This window comes from Mustela nigripes, chromosome 2, assembly GCF_022355385.1.
Source record: "Mustela nigripes isolate SB6536 chromosome 2, MUSNIG.SB6536, whole genome shotgun sequence".
Lineage (NCBI taxonomy): Eukaryota > Metazoa > Chordata > Mammalia > Carnivora > Mustelidae > Mustela > Mustela nigripes.
In genome coordinates this window covers 172,768,948-172,781,215 of record NC_081558.1, presented here as the reverse complement: position 1 = coordinate 172,781,215, position 12,268 = coordinate 172,768,948, and the positions used below count along the sequence as shown (strand labels likewise).

At 44.0% G+C, this 12,268-nt stretch overlaps 1 protein-coding gene across 4 annotated transcripts in view; it reads left to right on the top strand.

Annotated features, from left to right (window-relative positions):
* The first annotated feature begins 5,397 nt into the window (after positions 1 to 5,397).
* The window catches only part of ST3GAL6 (ST3 beta-galactoside alpha-2,3-sialyltransferase 6), a 58,385-nt gene continuing 51,514 nt past the window's right edge, over positions 5,398 to 12,268 (top strand). For 2 of the 4 annotated variants that reach the window (XM_059392105.1, XM_059392108.1), the window contains exon 1: positions 5,916 to 6,006. The gene's annotated coding sequence lies outside the window, so the exon portion shown is untranslated. Of the gene's footprint in view, positions 5,489 to 5,871; positions 6,007 to 12,268 lie in introns of those variants that run through there. The other 2 variants (XM_059392107.1, XM_059392106.1) reach the window with 2 other exon arrangements.

The window sequence follows — 12,268 nt, the reverse complement described above, 5'->3', positions numbered from 1 at the left end:
GGTATCATGACCTGATTGAAGGCAGATGCTTAAAGACTGAGCCACCCAGGTGCCCCTCTCAGGCAATTCTTATGTACGACTTTATATAACTGTGCAAGGATTATCTGTAACAGGAGTTTTTATTGGTGGGATTTCTGTATTAGAGTATGCAAATTCAATAAGTGCAGTCAAGACCCCTCAAATTTACTAGAATATAAGCTACATGGGAAGAGGAATTACATTTCCTTCACTGCTTAGATTAGTGCATGGCATAAAGCAGACATACATAAGGAATATAGGTTTTATTTTTTTCTTCAGAGAGCTGCTTGTCCATGTAGTTTATCTATTTTTCCATTAAATTCTTGTTTGTTTGTTTTTCCCCTAAGAGTTCTTGGTAAAGTAAGAAAATTAACCATTAGCCACGTGTTGCAAATACTTTTACCCAGCTTGTCTTTGTACGTCTGTGTATTTTGCCATTTGGAAGGTCTATATTTTCATGAAATCAAATGTATTAACCTTTTTCTTCATGCTTCTTTAATGTTTAGTTTTTTTCCCAGCAAAATAAAAACAAGACTCATATAGGTTTTCTTCTTATTCTGTCAGTGTGGCCTTGAGGTTTTGTTTTGTGTTCACCTGATATTTCTATTTTGGTCTTTGTTGATTGGGGGGGAAAATGCATTATATAGAATGGAGAGTACACAGGTAAGGAACCACCAAGGTAGAGAGCTCAGATTTATGCCTCAACATGGACACATTTTTATTTGGGATTTTTAATCTCTTTCCCCAAATACATAAAAATAACTGTGTTGTCATCTTCTTTTAATTACAAAAATTATTCAAGTACATTGTAAAAAGCTCAACTTATCAGAATATTTAGAATAAAAAGCAAAAATGTTCATCCACTTTCTCTCTCTGCCTCTATAATTCCACTCTCTAGAAGAAATCTGTCCATGCTCCCTATGGATTCACAAATATATACACACATATTAGTGGTCCTTTATTTTTTTCTGCTTGATATTAATACCTATGACATACCATACATACATTCAACATAATTTCTGAATGTAGAATTTCCAAAGCCAGTGTAGTGCAGCTGCTACACATCACACATCAGTGAACTGAATGTATATACATACACATTTATAATAGCTTTGCAATGGCTGCATTCATGGTTAGGATACACCACAATCCAATTAGTCACTCTATTCCTGGGCACTGTTTTCCTGCTTTTAAACATTATAAGCAATGCCGCTATGCCCACCCCTATTCGTGTTTTTGCATTTATATGTGATTCTTTCTACAGATCACATCCTAAAAGATGGATTTTCTGGTTTGAAGGTGACAAGCATTTATAGCAGATTGGAGTTGGGGAAGCCACGAGAAGCCCCTTTATCATTCCCAGCTCACTGTAAGGACTCCTTCCTTGCACCCTGCTTCAGGAGTGCTACTGAAAATAGTTTTGTTTTGTTTTGGTTTGTTTAGAGAGTGAACTTTTGAACATGAAAAGATCAAGTAGAAACTCATCTGAGTGTGGGCTGATGTATGCTTTGCCCAAGGATTTCCACTTTTCCGGATCCATCCTATAAAAACCTTCTCCTGAAATGAAACAGTGTAAGTTCATTAAGCTCTAATCCAGCTGTGATGAGAGACAAGGGGGTTAGCTAAAAATGTGAATCAGTGGGCTCAGTGCCCCAAGGGAAGGTACCTGTAATACTTTGACAGAATTATCAGTCATGGAACTGGAGCAGAAATTAGCAGAGCATCTCCACAGTTGGGGGAGGGTGGTACATCTCCCTCCTCTCCCTGGAGTGGGAGTGCTCCCATCAGCTAGGACCGTGGTCCCGGTTTCCAACACTTCTCATGATTGCCGAAGTTCTCTGAGCAAGATGCCCCAGGGTGTAGAGGTTTGCAGACTGCAGACCTACCGTGGGGTGTTTGTTCAGGGACCTGCTGGGTAACCAGAAGGGCTGCCTGCCCTCTTCTGGACCAGGTAACCAGAAGTCAGCTAAGAGATCCTCTGTCTTTTCCCACCCCTACCTCTTTCCCACTCCTCTTTCCTCCTTTGCTTGGCTTGAGGCCAAACTGTCATCTAAGAAGGAAAGGTAAAGACCTTTAATTCGGGTATTGAAATTCAAGCTCATAACAACCTTGTAAATTTGATAGCAATCACCAAATTGCCCTCTACAAAGGAAGTTCGACTTCATACTTCCTTGAATAGTTTGACACCTTGATGAAACGCATTAAGCCCATTAACCTTAGTTTTTGCCAGTCTGACTTCTCATTATTATCTACGTTTTCTTAAACAATGTTAGTATAAAAAGACATGAAAATCAATTCACCTGTCTATGGACTATTTGTATTTCTTCCACAAATTGCTTGCTTATGACCCATGTCCTATTTTTAAATGGGGTATCTTTTTTTACAGATCCATAGGAACTCCTGACATGTTCTGAATATTAACTCTTTTAACAATACACTGACGTGGTCTTAATTATGGCTTCCAGCATAAGGATAGTTTATATGTTCCTGTGCTTAGAACACACTGAACCCCAGCGCCATCCTCCAGTTTGTGGAAGGACAGCAAATACAGTTCCTGAGACGGGGCTGCTAAGAGCTCTGAAATCTTGACAGGAGTAGTAGAATAAGGAGATGCTACTGTTGACGCAAGTTGCAAAGAAGCTTCCACAGAGACCTGTACTTCTTCCAGCTCCAGCGGTATTGAGGAAATCAACACAATGGTTATTTTCATATGCAAATACGGGGCTGAAGCCCTGCTCGCTTTGGAGAAGTTAAGGCGTGCTTAACAGAAAACAGTTTTCCCACTCTGCAGGGATAGGCAGAGTTCTAAGTGAGGAGAGACACTGCCTCCACCCTGTGGCTTACTCTTTTTGCGATGCACCTGTTCTTTAAATAATTGCTTACAGTAGATAAAACCCCAAGACACCCAGAAGACCAGGCTGGCAGGATCTTCCCTTAGAGGCGAAGGAACAATGGGGTGCAAAGATGATGACCTTGGTCAAACTCAGTCTTGGGCCAGATACTATTTAAAACTGGAGAACCCCAGCCTTGAGCAATGTTAGAAAAAAGGAAATTTTTTTTTTATTAACTTAGAAGGGAATGATATTGTGAGAAAGTGGCCTCTTGTCATTTTCCAGCTCTGTCACTGGTCCTGGGGTTTACCAGAGGTGACGGTCCAGTGGAGAGCATACCACCTTGAGCAGGTCTCCTCTATATGAAGTAGACCGTCCTACATCGATCATGCCCGAAAAGCCTGTTCTTGGGATAGGACAGGTCGCCTGTAAAAGTGATATAATATAATCTATCTTCAGGGGTTTGTTCTTTTGGCAGGACCTACATTGGGATTGAGAAAGAAGTACTATTTTCTTTAACCTTACTCTCTATGCTGTGCTGAATGGCATCCCAGGGTGGTGTGGAAAACCTGACTTTTACTTGTCCCTAGGGTCACAGAGGCCATATCCTATGGAACAATGTGATTTTAACAAAGAGATTGTAGCATCCATAAGCACAAAAGAAACCTAGAAAACTTGGCCAAACCTGTACGTATGTACAGGTTTGTATGTATGAATGCATGTACACTGCCTAAATACATTATGATTTGGGATCATTAAAAGAATTTGCCCAAGAGTCCTCTCCTCCTTCCTGGTCCTTCCCCTCTAACTTCATTAGAATACACCTTTTATACAAAGGCTAAATTACATTTATTTATGGTGAAAACATTCCCCCCCTCAAACAATTACCAAAAACACTATCCCAGAGAGAGCTAAAACCCTATAATCCCATTACTCTGCTTAATTCTTTATCATCTTCCACAGGAATTCAAAATTTTTGCATAGTTGCAATCATGTGCCCATAGAACGATATATCCTGTATTTGAAAAAAATTAATGTTACACAGCTCAAAGGTCCCTGCCCGCATAACGACACAGACATGAGCTCTTCTGGAAAGAAAACTGATCTTGGTCTCAGGCGCTTTCATTTGAGTCATAGCTTCAATGTAGACAGAATGACCTTGGGCAGATTTCTTAATCTCCAGACTGTATTTCTTCATTTCTAGAATGAGATTCTTCTCGCTTGCAGGATGGAAGGGAGGAACAGATATGATGCATAGGCAACTCAATGTTGGTCAGTGACCGGTCTTATTTCCTGAACTGATGGTTTTTGTGCCAAGCACTGGGCCAAGAATTCTTTAGATCGTCGTCTATTTAAATCCTAACAACCCCTGAAGATAGGTTGCTTTATATCTCTTTTACAGGTGGCACAGAGGAAGAATACTGAGGCTAAGGCACATGCTCAAGGTCACAGGGCATGCCAGTGGAGGAGGTGGAATGTGAATGAGGTTAGGGTGAACAGTGTCTTTTTGGCCACTCCTATAAGGCAGCACAAATGCCACCTAAGGATAGCAGATGACCTGTCCCCTTAGCACATGACTTTGCAGATCCCAAAATCCTAAAGACTGAGTGAATGAGGTATAATACTGGCTTAATTCTGAAGATCGTGAACAAAAGAAGGACAATAAGGAACTCAGACAAAACTAAAAAGAGCACAGCAACCTCAAGGAAAATTGACCTAGGTGGGCAAATTTCCCAAACATCATTCACTACTCTGGTGTCTCCGGAGTGACCTTCAAAATTTCAAAATTTGTGTGGGTTACTTCAAAGGCAGTTTGTAGAAAAGGAAGGAGATAGGCATGTTCTGAACACTCAAGTTTTTTGATTGGTAAAACCGGGATAATAACAAGTGTTGTCTCCCAGGGCTGTTGTTAAAATTAACACAAATACCAGAAGGCCCAGCACAGATGAAGGACTTTATTTCAGTGCGGGGACACGCTGCCGCTTTGAATTAGACCCAAGTCTGTGGCTCTTCTCTCTGGGGTCATTTGATGGCATGTGATTACGATGTTCACTGTCCAAAGGCTGGAGCTACTAATTGAATGCTGCTAGACAATGAATTACTTCACAAACACTGAAATATAAAAAGTATTCAGAGCCATCCAAGTATGAGGACATTATTAATTTATGCTTTTCTCAAGAGAGCTACTTTAACAAGAAAGAAAAATCCACGTCCCACCTTCGTTCTTCTCCCTAAAGTAACGTCTCCTCCAAAAGACAAAGAGCACTAACCCATTTGTCCTTGAAAGGCGGAGCCCAGGAATTCTCGAGTTCTGAACACCCCCTCCCTTTCTGCTAGGGACCAAACCGCCTGCCTCACTTGGTGTCACAAAGTCCCCGGTGCGCCAAGCAAATGTGTTTTTTTCTGCGGCCCGCCGCCCCGGCGGGGAAGGGGAGTACCCTGGCCACCCCACACTTTCCCCGCTGCAGCTTTCCAAACAAACCAAGGCGGGATGGGAGTGTCTTCTTGGCTGTGGAACTCGATCCTCCTACCTTGTCCTGAAGCCACCCGCTGCTCTTCCCCGGCCCTCCCTTCGTGGTGATTTTCCTGTCCGGGACGCCCGGGAAGGGCGCGCGGCTGGTGTCCGCCCAGCCCGAAAGGTACGGGCTTTCCCGCCGCCCTGCTTTCCGGCCTCCCTGCTCCGGGGACGCGGAGCCCCCCTCAGTCTCCCTCTGCATTGCACCTTCCTCCGTGAACTTGGGGGCGGCCGTGGTCACCGCGCGTCTGGCGCCAGCAGCCGAGCAGGAGGAGCTTCCCCGCGGCTCCGGAGGTGCTCGGCGCAGTCTCCCGGGATCCGGACCGGGCGCGGAGGGCAGCGCACCGGCTGGCGGGCGCCTCCGACTTTCCGCAGCTTGCCCGCCTGGTCGGTGGAGGAATCGTGCCCGCGCCAAGCCTAACCCGGGCCACCTTCCTCCGGTTTTTTCCGCCGGCCTTGGGCTTCGGCGGCCCGATGCGGCAGGCGCCGCGGGAGCAGCAGCAGCCGGCTGGAGCGAGCGGCGGCGGGCGGAGAGCAGCGGGCCGACAGCCGCCCAGCCCCGCATACCCCTGCAGTCTTCGCTCCTGGGCCTTGGAGGGTAACTCTCTCCCGCCGGCTTCCCTGCGCGTTTGCATTGCCCGGGTGAGGGGGACTGGGGATCGGGGAGACCGAGTTCCCCACGCTGGTTGGGGCGGCCTGGGGTCTGTGCAGCTTTGAGCGTCGCGGGTGGGGGGCGCGCTGAACCGACAGCCCCCTCCGCGCACTCTGCCGACCCCGGCAGCGTCCGAGCGCTCGGCCTCCTGGTTTAGGGGCTGGAGAGACTGGACACCCGGGGCAGAGAGGACTTGCCGGGCGCTCGGACCCCCAGGGCGGGAGGAGGGGCGCTGCGAGTCGGGAGGACCTGCTTTGGGACCCGCTTTTCTCAAATCTCGGGAGCTTGGGCACTCGCGTGCCGACAAGGGTGGGGGCTCCTTGCTCACCTTTGTTTTGCGAAAGGGTCTATCCGCGAACGGGGGCTAGAGATCTGGAAGGTTCTCGTCTTTTATCTTAGAAAAATTTCCAACAAACCCTCCTTCCCGCCACAGTAGAACTAGACCTAACAAAACAAGCACCGAGGCAGTTTGGGGGAAAGAGCGGTGGTTGAGAAACTCTCAAGGTTTGGGCTCCCGTTAGTTTTCAAGGTAAAAAAGAAACGACTTGTCATTTTGAGGCCGTTGCTCTAGGGTTCTCTGGAGATCTCAGCCTCTTTCTTCTGTTATTTTGGCTTAAAAGAAAATCTGTAGACGATTTCTAGAAACTAAATACAAACCCCAAACACCTTCTTACAGGATCTTCAGTAGAAGGGGTGGGGAGAGAGGTGTGTGGGGGGAGTGGGGGTGTTGCTTGCTGTTAAAAGGTAATATTTAAAAACTGTATGTGGGAGAGGGGATAGGAATAACATCCGTGGATGCCATCAGAAACCACAAAAGCCGCAGATTCTAAACTCAAAAAAGTCACATGCATCTGAGTACTCTGATTAGGTGGAGAGTTAAGGGACTGCAGGAGGGCCAAAAACTCCTTACCCTCCGTGGCTCTTCTGACCCGTTTTCACACTGACATTTAGGTTTCTGATGGCTGCGTGTACTGTGCTATCGTGTGGGTGTTTGACTTTCCGGTCTTCAGACTTCCTCTCCCCACTGCAGTCGGTGACACTGTCTCATTTACACGGAGATGTTCGTTCGGTATTTGGGAAGATCTGGTCAGGGTATGAGGTTATTTTCCTTTTGAAAATAAGTTGATTTGACATTTGTAAATTGGTTGTGTAGCTTCCTTTTCTTCTCAGCAAGGACTGTTTTTCACACCCAGATATGCAAAAGAGACACAGATTGTTTTGTAGTCTGTTGTCACTGAATAAGGCCAGTTGCCTCAGGGACACTTTATTTTATTGTTTTTTAAAGATTTATTTATTTCAGAGACAGCAAGTGAGGGGAGGAGAGGACAGGGAAAGGGAGACAAATCTTCAGGCAGACCCCCTGCTGAGCACAGAGCCCAACACCAGGCTCCATCTCTGGACCCGCTCATGATCTAAGCCAAAATCAAGAGTAGAACACCTAACCAACTGAGCCACCAGGCCCTCCGACTCAGAGACACTTTAGGTAATGGCAGCTTTGGTTTATAAGGAGAAAACCTTTTCAGAAACTGATTGTATCACCCTGATTGGGCTTCATGAGTCTTCCTTAATTGTTCATATGGAGGAGGAGATCTTCATTCCCTGCTCAGTGGAGCTTCTTTCCTGGAGTGATATTTTTACCGTAGTCCCTGAATGTCACCGTCCCAGATTATATGTTTCCTTATAAAGATGCAACAAAATGAGATCACATTTCAGATTTGTTGGAAATAATTCAGTTTGTTCTTCTGCCCCAAATCCATAAAAATCTTTGAGGCTCAGAAAGGAACAGATACTAATTGGCAGAAGAATACCACTGAAAGACTGTTAAAGAAACAACAACAACAACAACAAAAAACCAACCCTAAAATGTAAGTCTGTCTTTTGTGAAAATTGCAAATCTCAAATTATCTCATTCCAGAACATAGTGGTAGCTGTTTTCTTCTGTTGGAGATACTTCTGTGTTCCACCTTATGTGGAATATTGTAGGAGAGAGGTGAAATATGCCACATTTCCTGTATGTCTCTGATAAACATCTTCTGTTAGCCATGCAGATTACCACTTGGCTTCTGTGGAAACTACAATTCCATCCAGGGTTGGGGGCCAGATAGTTATTTAATATACATTCCAGCTGATTCCAGTAACATAAAGCTCACATGGCAGGCACTGTGATCCCCGGTGTGTTCACGTGTGTTATTTTATTAAATCTTCCCATCAACTGTATGAAACAGGCATAATTAGCTCTATTTTATAGTTAAAAAAAAAACTAAGATTGTCGCAGCATAAGTGACTTAGAATGGATCACATAAAGGTCTGCTTAACCTCTGCCTTACACCCTCCCAGGAAACCTCTGTAGTGTACATTCTTTGTGCATATCATTCAACTTTGCCTTGTACACACTCAAGGGATATATCCTCTGATCTGAATATACTTTCGTTAATTACCCCTCACTTGAACAGGTGGTCTGCATACTTTGCCCTTCCTTCTGATAGCTCCTGACTTTCATCAATTAGTTATCTTCTGTCTTCTTTGTATCTTTGATGTGCCACTTTGGTGTGCTATGTCTGGCCAAATTCAGGAGGCTATGTTATCTCCAAGGCATTGTGTTCCAAAAATTCCTTTCATTCTGGATATATTTTCCCTGAAGTTCCTACTCAGCCTTCTTTCCTAGAAGAAGCCTACCCAGGGGCATATCCCTACTCTGAGAATTTCAGTGAACTTCTGCTGTTTATTCTACTACAGTGGATAACAGAACACATCATAACTTCCAGGTGAACCCTTTATGGGTTAAAAATAAAAATATATTTGTTATTACACTGTATGTTAATTATACTTCAATAAAAAACGTATTTGATTTGTAGCAGGCTTGGTGTATAGTGTACAAAGGATACAGTGGACATAGCAGCATGTTAGTAAGAAACTGTATTTCTGGTTCTATATTAAGATGTTAGAAGTACTGTTCCCTCACATGGTGAGGTGGCAGGAGTTCTTTCCCCAGGTGGTGACTCCCAGCACTGAATAAGCAATGGGGTCTTAGACTTGATCAGGAACTTGGCTGCCATAAGGTCAGGCTCAGAAAGGGTAAGATCCTGGGGATGAGTTTGAGAATAAAAGAAAATTAAGGAGCAGTAGGAACTGAGTCTCTGTTCCATGGCCCTGTTTCCTCTTCTGGGAGACTTTTTGTCATCCTCAGGGTTGGGGGATGGGCAGCTTACCATTTATTGTCATCCTTCTGCATTGACTGGAGAGGGACTTTCCTCTTCTTGGACCACTGGGAAAGAGAGGAAGGAAAGCACCGAGCCCTTGGGATTTTTTTTTTTTTTTTTTTTTTAAATCACGGACACTGAAAAGCTGGGTGAAAAGATGTTCTTTTCCCCCATTTTTTTTTCTTGCCTTTTAACCGAAGACACTATGCTTAGTAGCATGTAATGCTGGTCTTTGAAGGATTTTTTAAACCTTGACCTGCTTTCATCTGGTTGGGAATGGAAAGGTCTGTAGGAGATGAGGAGAACGAAGTCTCCAGTTGAAGACATGGCAAGGAAGCTGGAGATATTTGCAAGAGAAGCGACCAGCCATAGGTTGTGGAAGCTGGTCCAGAGTTGGTGTGGTTGTAGGTTGCAGTCACTGTGGTGGAAGATAGGGGTGGCAAGGGAGCAGAGAGTGGTTTTTGTGGTAAATCCTGGGTGACTTTCTGCATAGTCATCCTTAAGGTAGGAATTGAGTTTCAACTAAGGTTTACTGAGTATCTGTTACCTACTGGGAGATGTTCTAGGTGCCAGAGGGGGGGTAGGGCATGCATTGTTGAACAAGAGAGACTGCGACCCTGCTCTTAGAGACCTTATGTTTTTGTGGGAAAGAGAGTCAATAATCAAGGTACAAATAAATGAAAAAAATATCTTTCAGATACAAGGCAATACATCTCGGGGTGTGCTAGAGAGGGAGCTTCTCAGAGGAAGTAGTATTTGAACGGAAATGTGAATGATGAGAAGCAGCTGTCAAGTGAAGACCAGAAGGAAGAGCTTTCTAGAAGGAGGGAACAGCAACTGCAAAGGCCCTGAGGCATGAATGGGTGGGAACATTTGGAGAACTTGTAGTTGGAGAGGAGTGCAAACGGAGAGTTTCAAGGTGGGAAACAGTCATCTGAAGCCTTCAAGTCTTGGAAAAGAGCTTGAATTGTGTTTTCATTAGGATGGGATGCCACCAGAGATTTTTAATTAGAGATTAAGTCCATCTTTGCCTAGCGGGCATGGGCTTTCCAGTTGGTGTCTCTCACTTCCTCTCCCTGTCGTGCTTTTTCTCTATCCTTCTCCCTCTGTCTCCTTCTCTCTCTCTCATACACACACTCACATGCACACACATTCATCCCTAGTCAGCTTTACGTCTCTCTGTTAATTGGCCATCAGTGATTTCTCCTTTCTCACCCCAGGCCAGGGCACAGGCATCCATGCAGAGAGGCAAGGCTCAAAGGACCCTGGGCCCTGAACCTCTTGTCTCTGAAATAAATCCATATGCTCATAGTTTCATCATCATGCATACAACTCTGCATCACTAGCTCTGAGTTCTCAACCTCTCTTCAGACTGAGCCTCTAGATAGCTCTAAGAAGTCTCTGCGTTGCCTGGGTGGTATCGGAAACTAGATACTAAAAATTACGTTAATCAGGCAAATCAGTTGCAGTTGATATCTTTCGTAAGATAGTGATCGTCAGAAGAGGTGAAAATTTAAGTAATCCAAAGGCCGTGCCTTTTCCTGTATACCTGCTCCTTCTCTCCCAGACAGGCTGATGTCTATGCGGTCTGTTAGGGGAGGTGTGTGTGCTTTTTAGAATACAGTTCTAGTAGAAATGTGCAAGATTCTTGGACTCTTTGTTACGGGAATATCCTATGCCTGAGAAATTTCTTTTGTATTGGTCTTTGTAGATGATCTTAGAGTAATACTTAAATCATGAAGGCTTACGTCCAAGCTGTTATCTCCTAGTAGCACTGGTTTATCAGAAATGAACAAGTCCTCAGCATTTTAGCCATTGTCCTTTGACTCCAGAAAAGTGCTTCATCGCCAGTATATTACCATCTGGGGGAGCTTGGTTCACTCCTTAGAGAGAAAATTATTATTGAAATTCTTTAGCCAGATGCTCTTTTATTTATTTATTACCTTAAATACTTCTTGTCACTAATATACATAACTGGAATAGCTCACTTTCAGCTTTTTATATCTGTCTCTGGTTGATGGCATAAAATCTGGAATACCTTTCTATCTGATAAGGCAATGATTACATCTTGTCCTGTTCACCGCTGGTGAACCTGGTGCAGTGTCCAGAATGTTACAGAGAGAGCAAACATTTGCCAGATGATGCAATCAGTGTCCATGGATTAACCCACAGTGTTGCTGTATTAGCTCAGTTGTAATGTCTTTATAACTGTTACGATTCATTTTTATAACTATGAAGATTATCATCTTGGTATCTCAAAAACTTTACCAATTGGAGAAAGCAGGTGAAAGATGAATTCATCCTTGTGGATATGTATATATAAATTAAAACTCTCTTGGCTTTGCAAAGTTTCTTCTTTTTGAAAATATTCTAGTGTACCTGTGTTGACCAGAAAGAGACCAGTATGTAAATATCAGATGGATAGTTTGGTTTTTTTAAAAGATTTTATTTATTTATTTGACAGACAGAGATCACAAGTAGGCAGAGAGGCAGGCAGAGAGAGAGGGGGAAGCAGGCCCCCTGCTGAGCAGAGAGCCCGATGCGGGGCTCTATCCCAGGACCCTGGGATCATGACCGGAGCTGAAGGCAGAGGCTTAACCCACTGAGCCACCCAGGTGCCCCCAGATGGATAGTTTTAAATTTGTTTCCATGTACAGTAAACTTACTTTTCTTTTCTTTCTTTCTTATTTCCTTTTTTTTTTTTTTTTGAGTAAGCTCTAAGCCACGATTGAACTCATGACCCCATGAACAAGAATCACATGTTCAATCAACTGAGCCAGCCAGGCACCCCAGTAAACTTACAGTATAATTTATGTAATTTATAATTTGTAATTTATGATTATTTGAATTGGGTTAGTCGGGTCTGTGGTCGTACTACTGAGGAAATAAATGTGTGTGCCAAAGGTGTGAATAACAAAGTCATTTCCCTCTTTCATAGCACATCTTTAAGTCCACGATTTCAGGCACTTCAGTAGGCAGAGACATGCATTTCTCAAGTCCCAACACTCTTTATGGACTTTCTTAGATTCCTGTTAGGTATCATTTAAGCTAA